A 13203-nucleotide genomic window follows, 5' to 3' on the forward strand; every position below is an offset into this window, starting at 1 on the left:
TTGAACAAAACAATTTTCATAGCGCAGATTGCACCGTAACGATCCACGAGTTTATGATGGCGAAGGCCAGGTGAGCTACAAATGGGTAAACAATCATTACTTGTACATTTATAGTTGTAAACAGATTAATACATGACTTTTTTAGTGGTGACATTGTGATCAGCCCTTTTGCGAAACCTCTCGAGATAAAGCTTGGGCAACGCTAAAGAAACGATGTTTTAATCTATAATCTTATCATAATGCTATTATCATTGTTAAGAAATCAGGCTATCCAGCAGATATTTATGATATACTTTGAACAACGGGATTGTTACAAAAATGAAGTATCTTTAATTGCACAAAATTAAACAAATGGACAATCAAGATATATATTAAAACAAGGAATAAAGTATTAATGTAAAATTTTAAAAAATGACGTTTGATATTTAGAAATGATAATAAAACGATATCAACTTATTTTTATACTTGTTCTATGTTTCATTCTTTCAAACAATGATTTTAACACATGTTCTCTCTTACTTATTTACATGTTTTTTACCTTTATCATATAGGATTTCTATTTTTGTCGATATGTCTATGGTGTATTTTATTTTGTGTTATACGATACACGAACACTGTTTTGAACACTTTATTCAAGAAACTCATGCGCACACGAAATTTGTAACAGGAGCTAACATATACTGTAAAAAACAGAATTTTTCGTTGGTAATTTTTAGTTCGTTTATTTCCTGGATGGAACAAATTCACTAAAACAAGTCCCCACCATACAAATTATCTCTAAATATATATTTCAAATAAAACATAATTCAAATGCACTTATACCTAAACAAAAAACATGTGGGATGTGAATATATCAGTTCGAATTCTTTTAAATCATTTTTAGGTACGAAAAACATAAAAAACGACGTATATTGGACTTTTTGTAATATGCTTACAGCACTCGAATTCCTGTATGACAATATTTTTGTGCGCTTCGACGAAACCATTTATCGTCAAGTTATTGGAATTCTCATGGGGATCAATTGTGCAACACTTATTGCAGACCTCTTTCTGTACTGTTACGAATCATAATTACATGGCTAGAATACATAAAGACCCTTCCAAACAACCCTCAGATATTTGGACGATATGTTGGTTGTAAACAACGATGACTTTAATATTTATAGTAAATATATATAACCTTTAGAACTGTCTTGAAAAAAAAGAATGTCCTTTTCTTGATCCATAAAGGTTAACTCAATTATAAAATGTAATATAAAAGGTATGATTTTTCTTTCTGTATTGTAATCTATCCGTTTTTAAATACAATTTATGACAATCATATGGTGTTTACATAGAGATATTACTACGTCAAGGGTTTCGATATCTCAAGCTCGTGAAAAGTATATTTTTTTTCAACCGATAAAAGGAAGAGTGATCAAGGGAACCAAGGTTACAGCGGTAATCAAAAGAATGTAATCCAGTGACAAAGACAAGACATGGAAAATAGACATACACAACATAGAACATAAAGTAACTAAAATCATACATACAAAGTAACAAAAGCAAATGAGCAAATCGGATTCCACTAAAAACTGGGAGCATGGACCAGGTGCACCAGTAGGGTGAGCGTTCTCTGCTTTTCTAGAAACACCCGCCGAATTGCTCATAAAAAGTAAAGTCCGGTATAGACAAACGAGGAAAGGAAAACTATGACCCGTTGAATGAATTAGGTTGCATGGTGCAAATGGATACACCATAACAATCCACGAATTCACGATGACGACCATAAAACTTCTGTAGTGATGACTTCAATCTTGTAGCAACATAACTCTGTCCCAGAAGCCTATTTGTTTGAGTTCTAGAGCGATTTAAAATGTCTTCGTAGGTTCAGCAAGCTCTGGCATAACGTATGAGTTGTGATATGAACACTCTATACGCAGGTGCTGAAGGGATGTTGCCACAGATGAAAGGAAAATTGACAATTTTGAATGAAAAGTCACCATGTTTGTCGTATAGTTTGGTCAATAGTTTTCCTTTACCATCGATTTCTAAGTGTAGGTCAAGATATGAGGCTGACTTCACAGTGTCTGTAGTATCCTTTATCTCATGTTCTTTGGGGTAGATGTGATGTATCAAATCCCCAAAATTAGGATTGTTTAAAGATAATACGTCATCTATACAACGGAAACTGAGATTAGATCTAGCTTAACAATATTCTTTCTTTCGGATCAGATCAACTATAAAGTCAACCTCATAAGAGTGACGGAAAAGGTCAGAAAGTAAAGGAGCACAATTTGTTCCCATTGGAATGTCGACCGTTTGTTGAAAAACACGTCCACCACACTGGACAAATATGTTGTCGATTAAAAAATCCAGCATTTTGTATACATCTTCTCCTGTATATTTGAAGATGATTTGGAATTATTTCTTACACAGTATGAGGAATCTTTACCAAGAACTATATATTTGTATGTAGGTGTTCCATCTTTATTGGGAAAAAAACGATGTATGATGTTTTTAAGTCGGCATTTTAACTGAATATGGGGAATAGAAGTATGCAGTGTTGAACAATCATAGGTTTTAATGCTATTATATTCAGAAAATAGTGTTGAACTGATTGTCTCCAGAAGATCTTTCGAATTTTTCAGGATCCACATTCAATTAATATCACTACAAGAGTAACAAGTATTATAGTAGGACTGTAGACCCTCTTTGACAGTTGTGAGTATAGAAGTTAAAAGTTTTGAAAGAGGTTTGGTGGTACATTTTGCAGATGCAGCTACGAAACGTTTTATGGATTCTTGTGGAGTTTAGGAATCCAGTACATAGACGGTAAATCACAATCATCGTCCTTGGTAGAGAGACCAAAAGAGGATAGCACAGATTTATTAGGTATTTACACAGACAATTAAAACACTATATTTTAAAGCAGTTTTTGGCATAACATGGATTGTGCCATTATTGTAGGACTTATGATGTACCGTGATTCTCAACCCTGCATGACAAGAATCGGAATTGATTTAACATACGATGGGAACATAACCCTTTTGTAGGTTTAAACTTGTCTGGAGCTGGCATATCAGTTAACTGCTACTAGTCCTCAGTTAGTACATTTGTGCATATTCAGTTCCTTCCTTTATTTCCGTCGTTACAAGGAACTAGGACTTTTTTAAACTGATTTTAAGGTGTGTTTAATTGTTAAATATTTTTTTTCCACAGTGGCCAGATTTTAAAAGGGGAAAATTGTGATCACACCAAAAGACTTTATCCCCGCCGCATTTATTTCGCCTGGCACAAGTCAGGAATTTCTGGCCTCTGTATATTTTGTATATTTTTGTATGTTACTTGAGTACATAGCGGCAACTCTTTCGCTGAACCTGTGTATAATGATATTTGGGGCAAGCTGCAGCCGGCCCTGTGGTATGATGATTTCCTCCTCGTTTATGGAAGTTCAATGGGTAGTCTTGGGCTGACAGTGGAGTTTTTGTCATTTACACCATACATATTTTTGTTATGTATATAAAATTAATTATTCTAATTATATTCCCTCAAAACACGCGGCCGTAATTTACTTCATCTACTTGTGTGGTAGAATGTGAAAGAAACAATAATGGGGTGCAAAGCTCTCCTTAAGCCTTTTGTCATCTAATTAGCAGATAATAAAGCATTGTTTGCAAAATTGAAAACAATTCTCCCTAATCCTTTAATCCACTTAATTGTATGTCTGCAGATGTCAAAACTTTAACAAATGAGCTTGTCATATTCAAAATAACTTTGTCATCAACTGTGACGATGTCGGAGCCGATGTAATTGTTTCAGTAAAACTCTTGATTGGCACATAACCGGAAAGAGAAGGAAACTTAAATATTTTAGATAAAATGAACCAACATCGTATTATTTTAATTATTGAACGTAGTATCAGCAAAACATATTGAATTCAATCGAGTCGACAATATGTCTTGCCAAATGAGACTGGGAATTGTGCACTTTATACGGAAGAACACGCGAAATCAAAGAACTTGAATCAGTAGTGCATTTCAATTAACAAAATAAATCGAAACTCCTATTAAATTTGTAACCGCGAAATTAATTTCTAAGACAAAACCACGATTTTTTATCCGGACGAAAATAAATTATTGTACAGTTTACAGTTCAAATATAGATGACGTGTATATTTCGAAAATATTATAAGGTATGGCTTCCAGGATAGTGTTGTGAACACAAATTGCGCTTGGGTCGACAATTCAATGATAATTCATAATTAAAGTTTGAATTATTAAGTTTCAAACACAGCTGAACCGATTTGCTTATAATTCTTATCTTTTTTTATCCTGAAAAATATACCTTGCAGTTCTTGCGATGTATTTTTTTCATCACTTGTCAACTGGTGATAAGTGTCATACAATATAAATTCGTCAAAATAAAGAAACGTATAAGTGTTAAGTGCTTTCATGTTTACCAAAACAGTAATAAAACATAAAACAAAATAATATTGTTATAATACTACGTAAAATTGATGAAATTATTGATATCGGCAGCATTTAGACATTTAACAAAACTCTAGCTTTGCTATCACATTAAACAAATGAAAAATAAATTAATGTTATTCCTCGTAGTATGCGCTCAATACTACTCGAGATAATATTTAACTGTATTTATACAAACACTGGTTGTACCAAGACCACAACAAAATTTAAAATTCATCGTAAGAGATGACAATTGTTCTTCTAATATGCTTAACGAGTAATTAGGGGAACCAAGATTCCAGTGGAAACCAAAAGAATGTAATTCCGGGACAGAAAGCAGACATGAAAAACAGACACCCAACAAAGAACAACTTAACATAAAATAATCAAAATAATACAAACAAATTTACACAAGTAAATGAGCAACTCGGACTCCACTTACAACTTAGAGTAAGAAGCAGAGTGCCGGTAGGGTAAGCGTTCTATGCTTTTCTAGAAACACCAACCGAGTTGCTAAAAAACGAGTCCAAGGTTGGAAACGACATGAGATATGATTTAAATCTATATTAAAAGTAAAATAATCAACAACAACAAAATAAAAAGTCAAAGCAATTTATAAAACAATGCTTCGTGCGAATTTCTTAAATATGAAATTTGATCATTTTTCAAAATGTTGCTACATTTTCATGCTTTCATATTTTAAACTGTATTAAGTCTTGTATATTCAAATTTATGTTTTAACTCCATGTTATCTAGTTTTAATTTATTTTTAGAAGTTACATTATTTACGGGTACAAACAAGTATTTGTATACATAAAATTACTGTCTTGTTTTGGGGTAGGGGTAGCTTTTTTTCCTGAAATTATACATGTATAAACGTTAAAACATTTGGATTCATCCTAAAGCAGAATTATTGGAGGATAGCCTAGAGTAAATGGACAAAGAAACTGTAATTATAGTTGTTAATGTGAACAGTGAGAAAAAAGTCACGTCAGTTGTAACTACAAATTGTTCATAATTTGCAGTAATTGCAAGTTTGCAAACAAGCCAACTCTCGTTAAAACAGTGATAAAGAAAGTAAAAACAAATATGGTCCCAATAAGTCTACAGAAAAATACAGATAATTGATGTTTATGTCTTGTGATATTTTGGTAACATTTACACCTTCCATTTAGTAATGTCACTTTTATGGTCTCTCTACCAAATACGATGTATGTGGTTTACCATCTATGTACTGGATTACTAAACTCCATACATAGCTGAATCTGCAAAACGTACGTACCATCAAATACAAATATGTAGTTCTTGGTAGAGATTCCTCATACTTCGTAAAATGATTCAAAATCATCTTTCAAATATACCGAAGAAGATGTTTTCAAAATGCTGGAATTTTTTGTCGACAACATATTTGTCCAGTGTGGTGGATGCATTTTTCAACGAACGGTCGGGATTCCGATGTGAACAAAATGTGCCCTTCTACTTATTGACCTATTCCTTCACTCTTTTGAGGCTTATCTGATCCAAAAGAAGGAAAATCGTGTAGCTAGATCATTTAAACTTAGTTTCAGCTACATAGATGACGTATTATCGTTAAACAAATCTAGTTTCGGTGATTTCAGTCATCGCATCTGCCCAAAATAACTTTAGCTAAAAAAGGATACTACAGATAATGTGAAGTCAGTCTCATATCTTGACCATAACTTAACAATCGATGGTAAAGCAAAACTTTCGACCAAACTATAAGACAAACGCGATTATTTTTCATTCCGTATTATCAACTTTCCTTTCATCTGTGGCAACATCCCTTCAGCAATTGCGTATTCATATCACAACTGATACTTTATACCACAGTTTGCCGTACCTTCGCAAACTTTTTGTATTGCTCTAGACTTCTTACAATTAGGCTACTGGAATAGGGTTATTTTGCTACAAGATTGAAGTCATCATTACAGAAGTTGTATCGTCGTCATCATGAAATCTTGGATCGTTAAGGTGTATACACCTGCACCATTAAAACCGATTTGTTCAACGTGTCATAGTTTTTCTTTCCTCTTTCGTTTTTATTTTTTAATGAGCAACTCGTTGGATGTTTCTGGTAAAGCAGAGGACGCTTACCCAACCGGGGTGCCGGGGTGTCTGGTCCATGCTCCAAGTATTTTGTTGATTCCGAGTTGCTCATTTACTTGGCTTACTTGAAATTGTATGTACTGTTTTGGCTATTTTATGCTTTTGTTTCTTTGTTGTACGTGTCTGTTTTCCATATCTGGTCTTTGTCCCTGGATTACATTCGGTCTTTTGATTTCTGCTAAGGCTTGGTGACCTTGATTACTCCTTTCCAAAATTATGCAAATCTCAAACAGGTCTTTCCTGGAAAAGAACTATGAAAAATTGAACAGGGCAACCATATATAGAAAAAACAATCTCGCAATTAATCTGATAAATGTATCTAGTCAGTAGAATGTCGGTTGTTAAGACATCTAACATACACAGAACAATAATCAAGGTAAAAATACTCTAAAATGTAGTGGAAGGGTCATTGATTTATAGAACACAATTGTGCTTGCAAATACTTCTACATAACTAGTTTTGTGGTGACATGTACACACCAGGAATTTTCTCCTAATTAGCAAAAACTTGTCTTTTCAAACGGCTATAATGGCAGCATTTCGAAATCAGTTATTACTTTTTGTCATTCTTTCAATAGTAGTTATACTTTATCGGATATTTTTTGTAATAAAGCAAAGGATAGATAAAGCTATTGGTTGCGACATTAAAAGAGTTGATGAATACTCAGCTTCTGATTGTTCTATTTGCCATTTGTTAGGTGAGTTCAATTATGATGCATACTTTTTTTTTTTATTTTAAATGCAGAATAATAATAAAAAAAAACATGATACAGTAAAGCAAACTAAAATTATTACATTTATCAACCCCATTTCGCATATTTCTTCTGTAACATGATAAAACGTAGTCCTTTCAAGGTGCCCTTTTAAAGAAATAAGTACGATTCCTATTATTGTTAAAGAACAAGGGTTGTATAAAATGCATACCAATTGAATTTCATGAATATTATAGGTTCTATGATTTTTAGATGCGCAGTTGTTAATGTAGTGCTTTATAAAATGTGATCAGTTCCAAATTAACAATATTGTTAGAGATTTACTGCACTGGTTTTAATATTTCAGAATTAAATGCAACTTTGGAGTATGAAAGGTATGATTTTCAATGAAATTTAAGGTATGAATTAAGTAATATTTTCATTGGAACTTTTGTCGAGTAGTGTAATTCTTTTCATTAAAGTTATATGCAGTTTGGAACTAAGTGCAATGGTTTTCATTAAAATTACAAACTTGAACTGAATGCTTTTTAGTTGAATTACAGTTTGGCATTAAGTGCAAATTACCAATGGAATTATATGGAGATTTTGAAGTTTTATTTCAATAGAAATGTAATTATGTGTTAAGTGCTTTGATTTTCAGCTCTGCATTGAGGGTTTGTGAAAGATTTTCATCACAAAAAACAAATTTTAGGTGGAAGATACGGCCACAGTGAAAATTAATTGTGTGAAAAGGATATGGCAAGATGACAAAAGTTAGACCGCCCATTTATATTAGTGATAGAGCAAGCCTAGACCTCCTTTACTGGTACCAGTAAAAGCTACAATCTTCTTGGTCCCTTACCATAATAACATACGGTAAGAGAGAGACCAAGGAACACAAACCCCGATACAATAGATATATTTACCCGGACTCTCCGGGGTTTTCGAAGAAGTTCAAATTCCGAATAGGTTTGTTTGTTGGGGTTTAACGTCCGAGTAACAATATTTCAGCTATATTCAGACGATAGGTAACAATTCAGGAACCGGTCTCTCTGGTAACAAAGAAGACCACCATTTTACATTACAGTAAATACCAATCTTTGCGTTAACACAAGATAAACAAAAAAATATAACCTTCTGTACAATTTTGGGGCTGCCGACAAGTCCCATATATTATTGTGGCTTATATCGCCCGAACAAAGATGTGACATATATATTATGATTAAAAATAATAATAAATGTATATGTATATTCTGGTAAACATTAGGAATATTAAACGTTCATATTTTTAAACACATCATTTACTTCAACCGTCCAAATTCAACCTTTCACATCATAGAAGTAAAGTCCATAATCTTCAACTCCATGGGTATGGATACAATCTTCGAGCAGCGAATTTCTAATTGTCAGTCTTTAGATTCATCTTTCATTTTCACGTTTCTGAAATGTCTTTTGCGCTGCACTGGTAGGACGATCGAGATCATGGCTATCAATTCTGAAAAATTAACAAAACAGCAGCAGAATCGTTGTATACATATGAAGAGTTGGGATCGATGGGAGAAGTGGTGGGTTTGGGTGAAAACGTGGGCAGTCTGTGGGCTTGAATATTTATTACCTCCCCTAGTCCATAAAAACATATTTTACTGTTCTCAGTATTAAGTATTAAGTGTATTCCGTGAAGTTGTTTCTACAAGTACGTTATGATTTTGTCCATTACAAATCATAATTTTCTCGGCGCATTGTTCATTTCAATGCACAGGTCACAAGTAGACTTGTACTAAGCTGGGATATTGAAAACACCCTCTTTTACATTTCTCAGAAATACATTCTATCTTTTCGGTTAAATGGTAAGAGCTATAGTTTCATATACGTCTTAATGTACATACAGGTAGTATTTTACACGAATTATTTTTATTCTCTGCAACAGTTGTATAAATCAGACAACCCTGTCTCAATTACTAAGTGTAGTCTGGCAAAACATAAACAAAGTGTTGTCAGGTTTTAAAAGGGCATTAATGGCTGTCTTGTTATTTCCTGCAATGAACATAAGAAAAAACAAACATTAATTTTGTATTGTAGGAATTCAATGATCTTTATAAAACAAGATGTGGTTTAAAAGTGAAGTATATTTTCATTTGTCAAGTACAAAAAATCATATAAGTATTGCCATTTTCACTTTGCTGTACATTTGTTTTCATCCATGATCTCTTAACAGAGTCATTGGAACCAAATACACCGGAAAATCTTAATCAAAACTATTGTATACATCTACTCAATACGCAAAATATTGAAAAAGGCAGTCAATATTACATGCTTTTTTAAATTTCTGTTGAATACATGTCTTACTTAAATGCGATATTTGCCAAAATGCTGCATATGTTTTGACTTTTAGAATGGTGATGCTCTTAAAATGTAAAATAGTACAAGAGCACAATCATTTGTAGTCATTTACATTTACTTAGGCAGTTAAAGGAGTTGTTAATACACGAGGAATTTACTTTTTTACAGATAGAAGTTATTTTCATAATGTTTTACATATTAGTTACCCACTTATGACTTATTTGTCTGCATGTTTTTTTTCGCAGATATAGATATAACCATGTTTTGTGAAATTTAACTATTTGTTAATATTTACCACTGTTGTTTGGATTGTGTTTCCAACCTTAGGTCATATAAGTACACAAATATACGTTTTGACAACAGGTTTATTACTAGCATAACTAATAATGCAAACCAAAAATGATAAAATGCAAATCGTAATAATTCATCAGAATTATCATTAATGTATATTATTTGCTTAGAATATAAAATAATACTTATAATATTGTGTGATGTCTTATTGTTTACTTAATTACTTTAATCATTGTATATACTACATATGAGCCCTGTAATTTGGAAATAAAAATATCCTAATTCTATTCTAATTCTTTACTAGTTTTACAACGCACACTAAATTAACACATATTTTCATTTTCTGTCTATATGCTTTAATAAATGATAAACATAGCTATGTACCTCCCATTTAAGTCACGATATGAACATTTTATCTATTTCCTGTATTTACAAATGCATCACATTTCCTACCCAAGATTTTCGACACTCTCTACAAATGATATTCAATTACTTAATTGCACAAATTTTATATTGTTGCATTCCTGATAATAGCCAAAGTCTATATATTTACACGGGATGCCTTCTAGAATAATGGGGATAAAGCAGATTCATTGCATAATCACAATTTGACAAACATATATGCAATCACATCGATACCCGCACCTAAAAGTAGCACACAGACACCTGTGTTATGTGTAATCGTTGTTATGATACAAAAATGTTGTAGTTTTAAAATGCAAGTTCAAATGTATTAGATTTTAACTATATCATAACACGCGATTGCACGGGAATTATGAAATAATACACAAACCCAAATTTTTACAACTTACCTTAAACTTTAAGCTGCTTTTCTAGTAAGGCATGTGTCTTATCACAACTTCATTCATTTAATCAGAGAAGTATGTATTCTACATGTTTGAAGTCAAAACTGAAAAAAGTACAACAAATATGTTCGCAGTGTTCATATGACGTGACTCCGCATAAACATGAGAGACGTATGTTATAAACAAATAGGCAATATGCGTTTTGTACACATAAATCATACAACTTCATAGCCTTAAAACTTTTGAACAAAAATGTATTAACATTATTTTCAAATATTCGAAACGATTAAGCTTTAAATGCAGTTCGTGTTTTACCTTAGATGTCACAATATTAACAATCAGACCTTTATATTAATAAGTTTCATAATGTACCACATACTGCTTTTATGTATTGTATAATAAAATGCAATTGAACAAAGATATAAATAACTAGAGAATCCATTTCCAAATTAATATATCTAAATAGTCTTAGATTAAACCAAGAAATGTAAATAACTGTAACGCCCTTCTGGGATACCTAAGTACCCAATATTTCTACATGTTAGCTATAGATTCATTTAAATAACTAATGGCCTTAATAAAGACAAACACGTTTATATCAGTTAACAACTTCCCTAACACGTTATGAGTTTTTAACTGTTTTACAAGTAAGACATGTGTCTTAGTACAACTGAATCCATGTAATTGGAGATACATCTTTGAAGTAAAGACTAAAAAATAACAAACAATATGTTGATAATGTTCATATCACGTGTTTTGCACAAAATTATAAGAGATGTATTTTGTAAACAAATAGACAATATACGTTTTGTACACAACATGAATCATACGACTTCATACTGCTTAAAACATTTGAACCATAGTGTATTAACATTATTTTCAAATAGTCGAAAAGATTTAGCTTAAACGAAGTTCGTGTTCTACTCAAGATATCACAATATGAACAATCAAACCTTTACATTAGTTAGTTTCATCAGCTGCAATATTACACGCGCCATTTAACCACAATACGTAATTTCCAGGTTAATTATAGTATGCTATTTTTGTGCTTCCCGTTGCTATGTGTGGACTTTGTACTTATGTACAGCTATATCTTCGTCCATAGTTTCTCTTTCGATCATAATGTAAGATTATTATCTTCTAATTGGAATCATATTCATATATAAATCATATAATTGATGACTCTTTAAAAGTAAATCATCGAAAGAATATAGAATAAATATCACATTTTCTTTTTTTTTCAATTTTGAAGATGATTTCAGTTCAAGTGTAACAATTCCTTTCACATATTACTTAATTGAGTACAAATATTGCAAGAACCGTTATGTTTTATTAAACAGATATTTCAGGTGCAGTCCCTAGGGAATCTTAGCTTTTGTGGATGTTATGGAATACAATGTTTTTACAGTTATCCTTTGCACAGCCCCTTATCTGAATGATGTATTGTGGGATACTCAGCTGGCAAATTCGAAATTAAAACTAGCCGGAGAAATATTCTTTTGAGGTTATAAATATGGACTATATCATAAAAAGGGTGAATTGTAAGTGACATAGACACTATGTTTTAGGCTTACTTACCTTGACCAATAAAAGATTGCGCAGGAAATTGTATAATGGCATGTTTTGTTTACATTTACGTAAAATAAATAACCAAAATTGCCCTGTGTGTTCTCAGCTCAAAGTTTCTAGTATGAGTTAAAGTACACTAAATATAATATGAGAATAACAAAATATGGACTGCAAACAAAACAAGTACGAACAAATGTACACAAATCGGTAATACATATACAACGGGGAATGGTATATATGTTTTCTATTTTTATCAAAACATTTGTGTAAATTTAAAATTATGGAAGTCTTAACACACCAAAATTGTCTACATAGGCGTAGACCGAGTTGGTTAACTGGGCCTTGGCTGTCGGCTGCTACACCTTTTCATATTTAAAAAAATATTCGACGCTAATGTCCTCTTCAGATCCTTTTCCAATACTCATTTCGGTAGTTTGCATTGACCTTTCACCCAGCATTAGATAGATAGATAGATAGATAGATAGATAGATAGATAGATAGATAGAAAGGTCTGAAAAATTCCAAACGATATCAGAACTGATACCGCTGTGACATCTATGGCAACACCGCCTACACCAAGTCCAGCGCCCTAGAGCACTCGGCCAGCTAGGCTATATAAAAATATAGCTTTCGCTGGCCGAGTCATTCCTTCTCGAAGGATTAATATAGGGCTGTAACTTAGTCCACGATGTATGGTAGTATGGGACAGCTCCTTTAGGTGTTATTATGTAGGATAGAGGATCAAGTTAATGATGCATTTCACAACAAATCTGTACTCGCTACACTGCACCATGGGATCAAATTGATACAGGGAAGATAATAGAAACTTATAGAAGGGTCTGGAAAATTCCCAACTATGTTAGAATTATCAAATTTGCAATGCAAATGTTTGGTTTTTGTGACATCTATAGCAACACGGACTGCACAAAGT

The 13203-nt window shown here is 32.4% G+C and overlaps 2 long non-coding RNA genes across 3 annotated transcripts; one reads left to right on the forward strand and one right to left on the reverse strand.

The window, feature by feature from the left end:
• Window positions 1–6677: 6677 nt before the first annotated feature.
• Window positions 6678–11763, reverse strand: LOC148612138 (uncharacterized). 2 transcript variants are annotated; one of them, XR_015924329.1, is made up of 4 exons: window positions 11663–11763; window positions 10710–10807; window positions 7370–9300; window positions 6678–6815 (listed from the first exon to the last, which is right to left on the reverse strand). It is a non-coding gene; the product is annotated as an uncharacterized LOC148612138 (long non-coding RNA). The 2 variants fall into 2 exon arrangements; XR_015924328.1 differs by lacking the exon at window positions 6678–6815 and having other exon boundaries at window positions 8483–9300; window positions 11657–11737.
• LOC148612139 (uncharacterized) lies at window positions 6809–8063 on the forward strand. The gene is made up of 3 exons (XR_015924322.1): window positions 6809–7272; window positions 7634–7661; window positions 7928–8063. It is a non-coding gene; the product is annotated as an uncharacterized LOC148612139 (long non-coding RNA).
• Window positions 11764–13203: the final 1440 nt, after the last annotated feature.

The sequence above is a fragment of the Perna viridis genome, chromosome 7 (genome assembly GCF_037379345.1).
Source record: "Perna viridis isolate PV_CMFRI_1.1 ecotype Kerala chromosome 7, ASM3737934v1, whole genome shotgun sequence".
Lineage (NCBI taxonomy): Eukaryota > Metazoa > Mollusca > Bivalvia > Mytilida > Mytilidae > Perna > Perna viridis.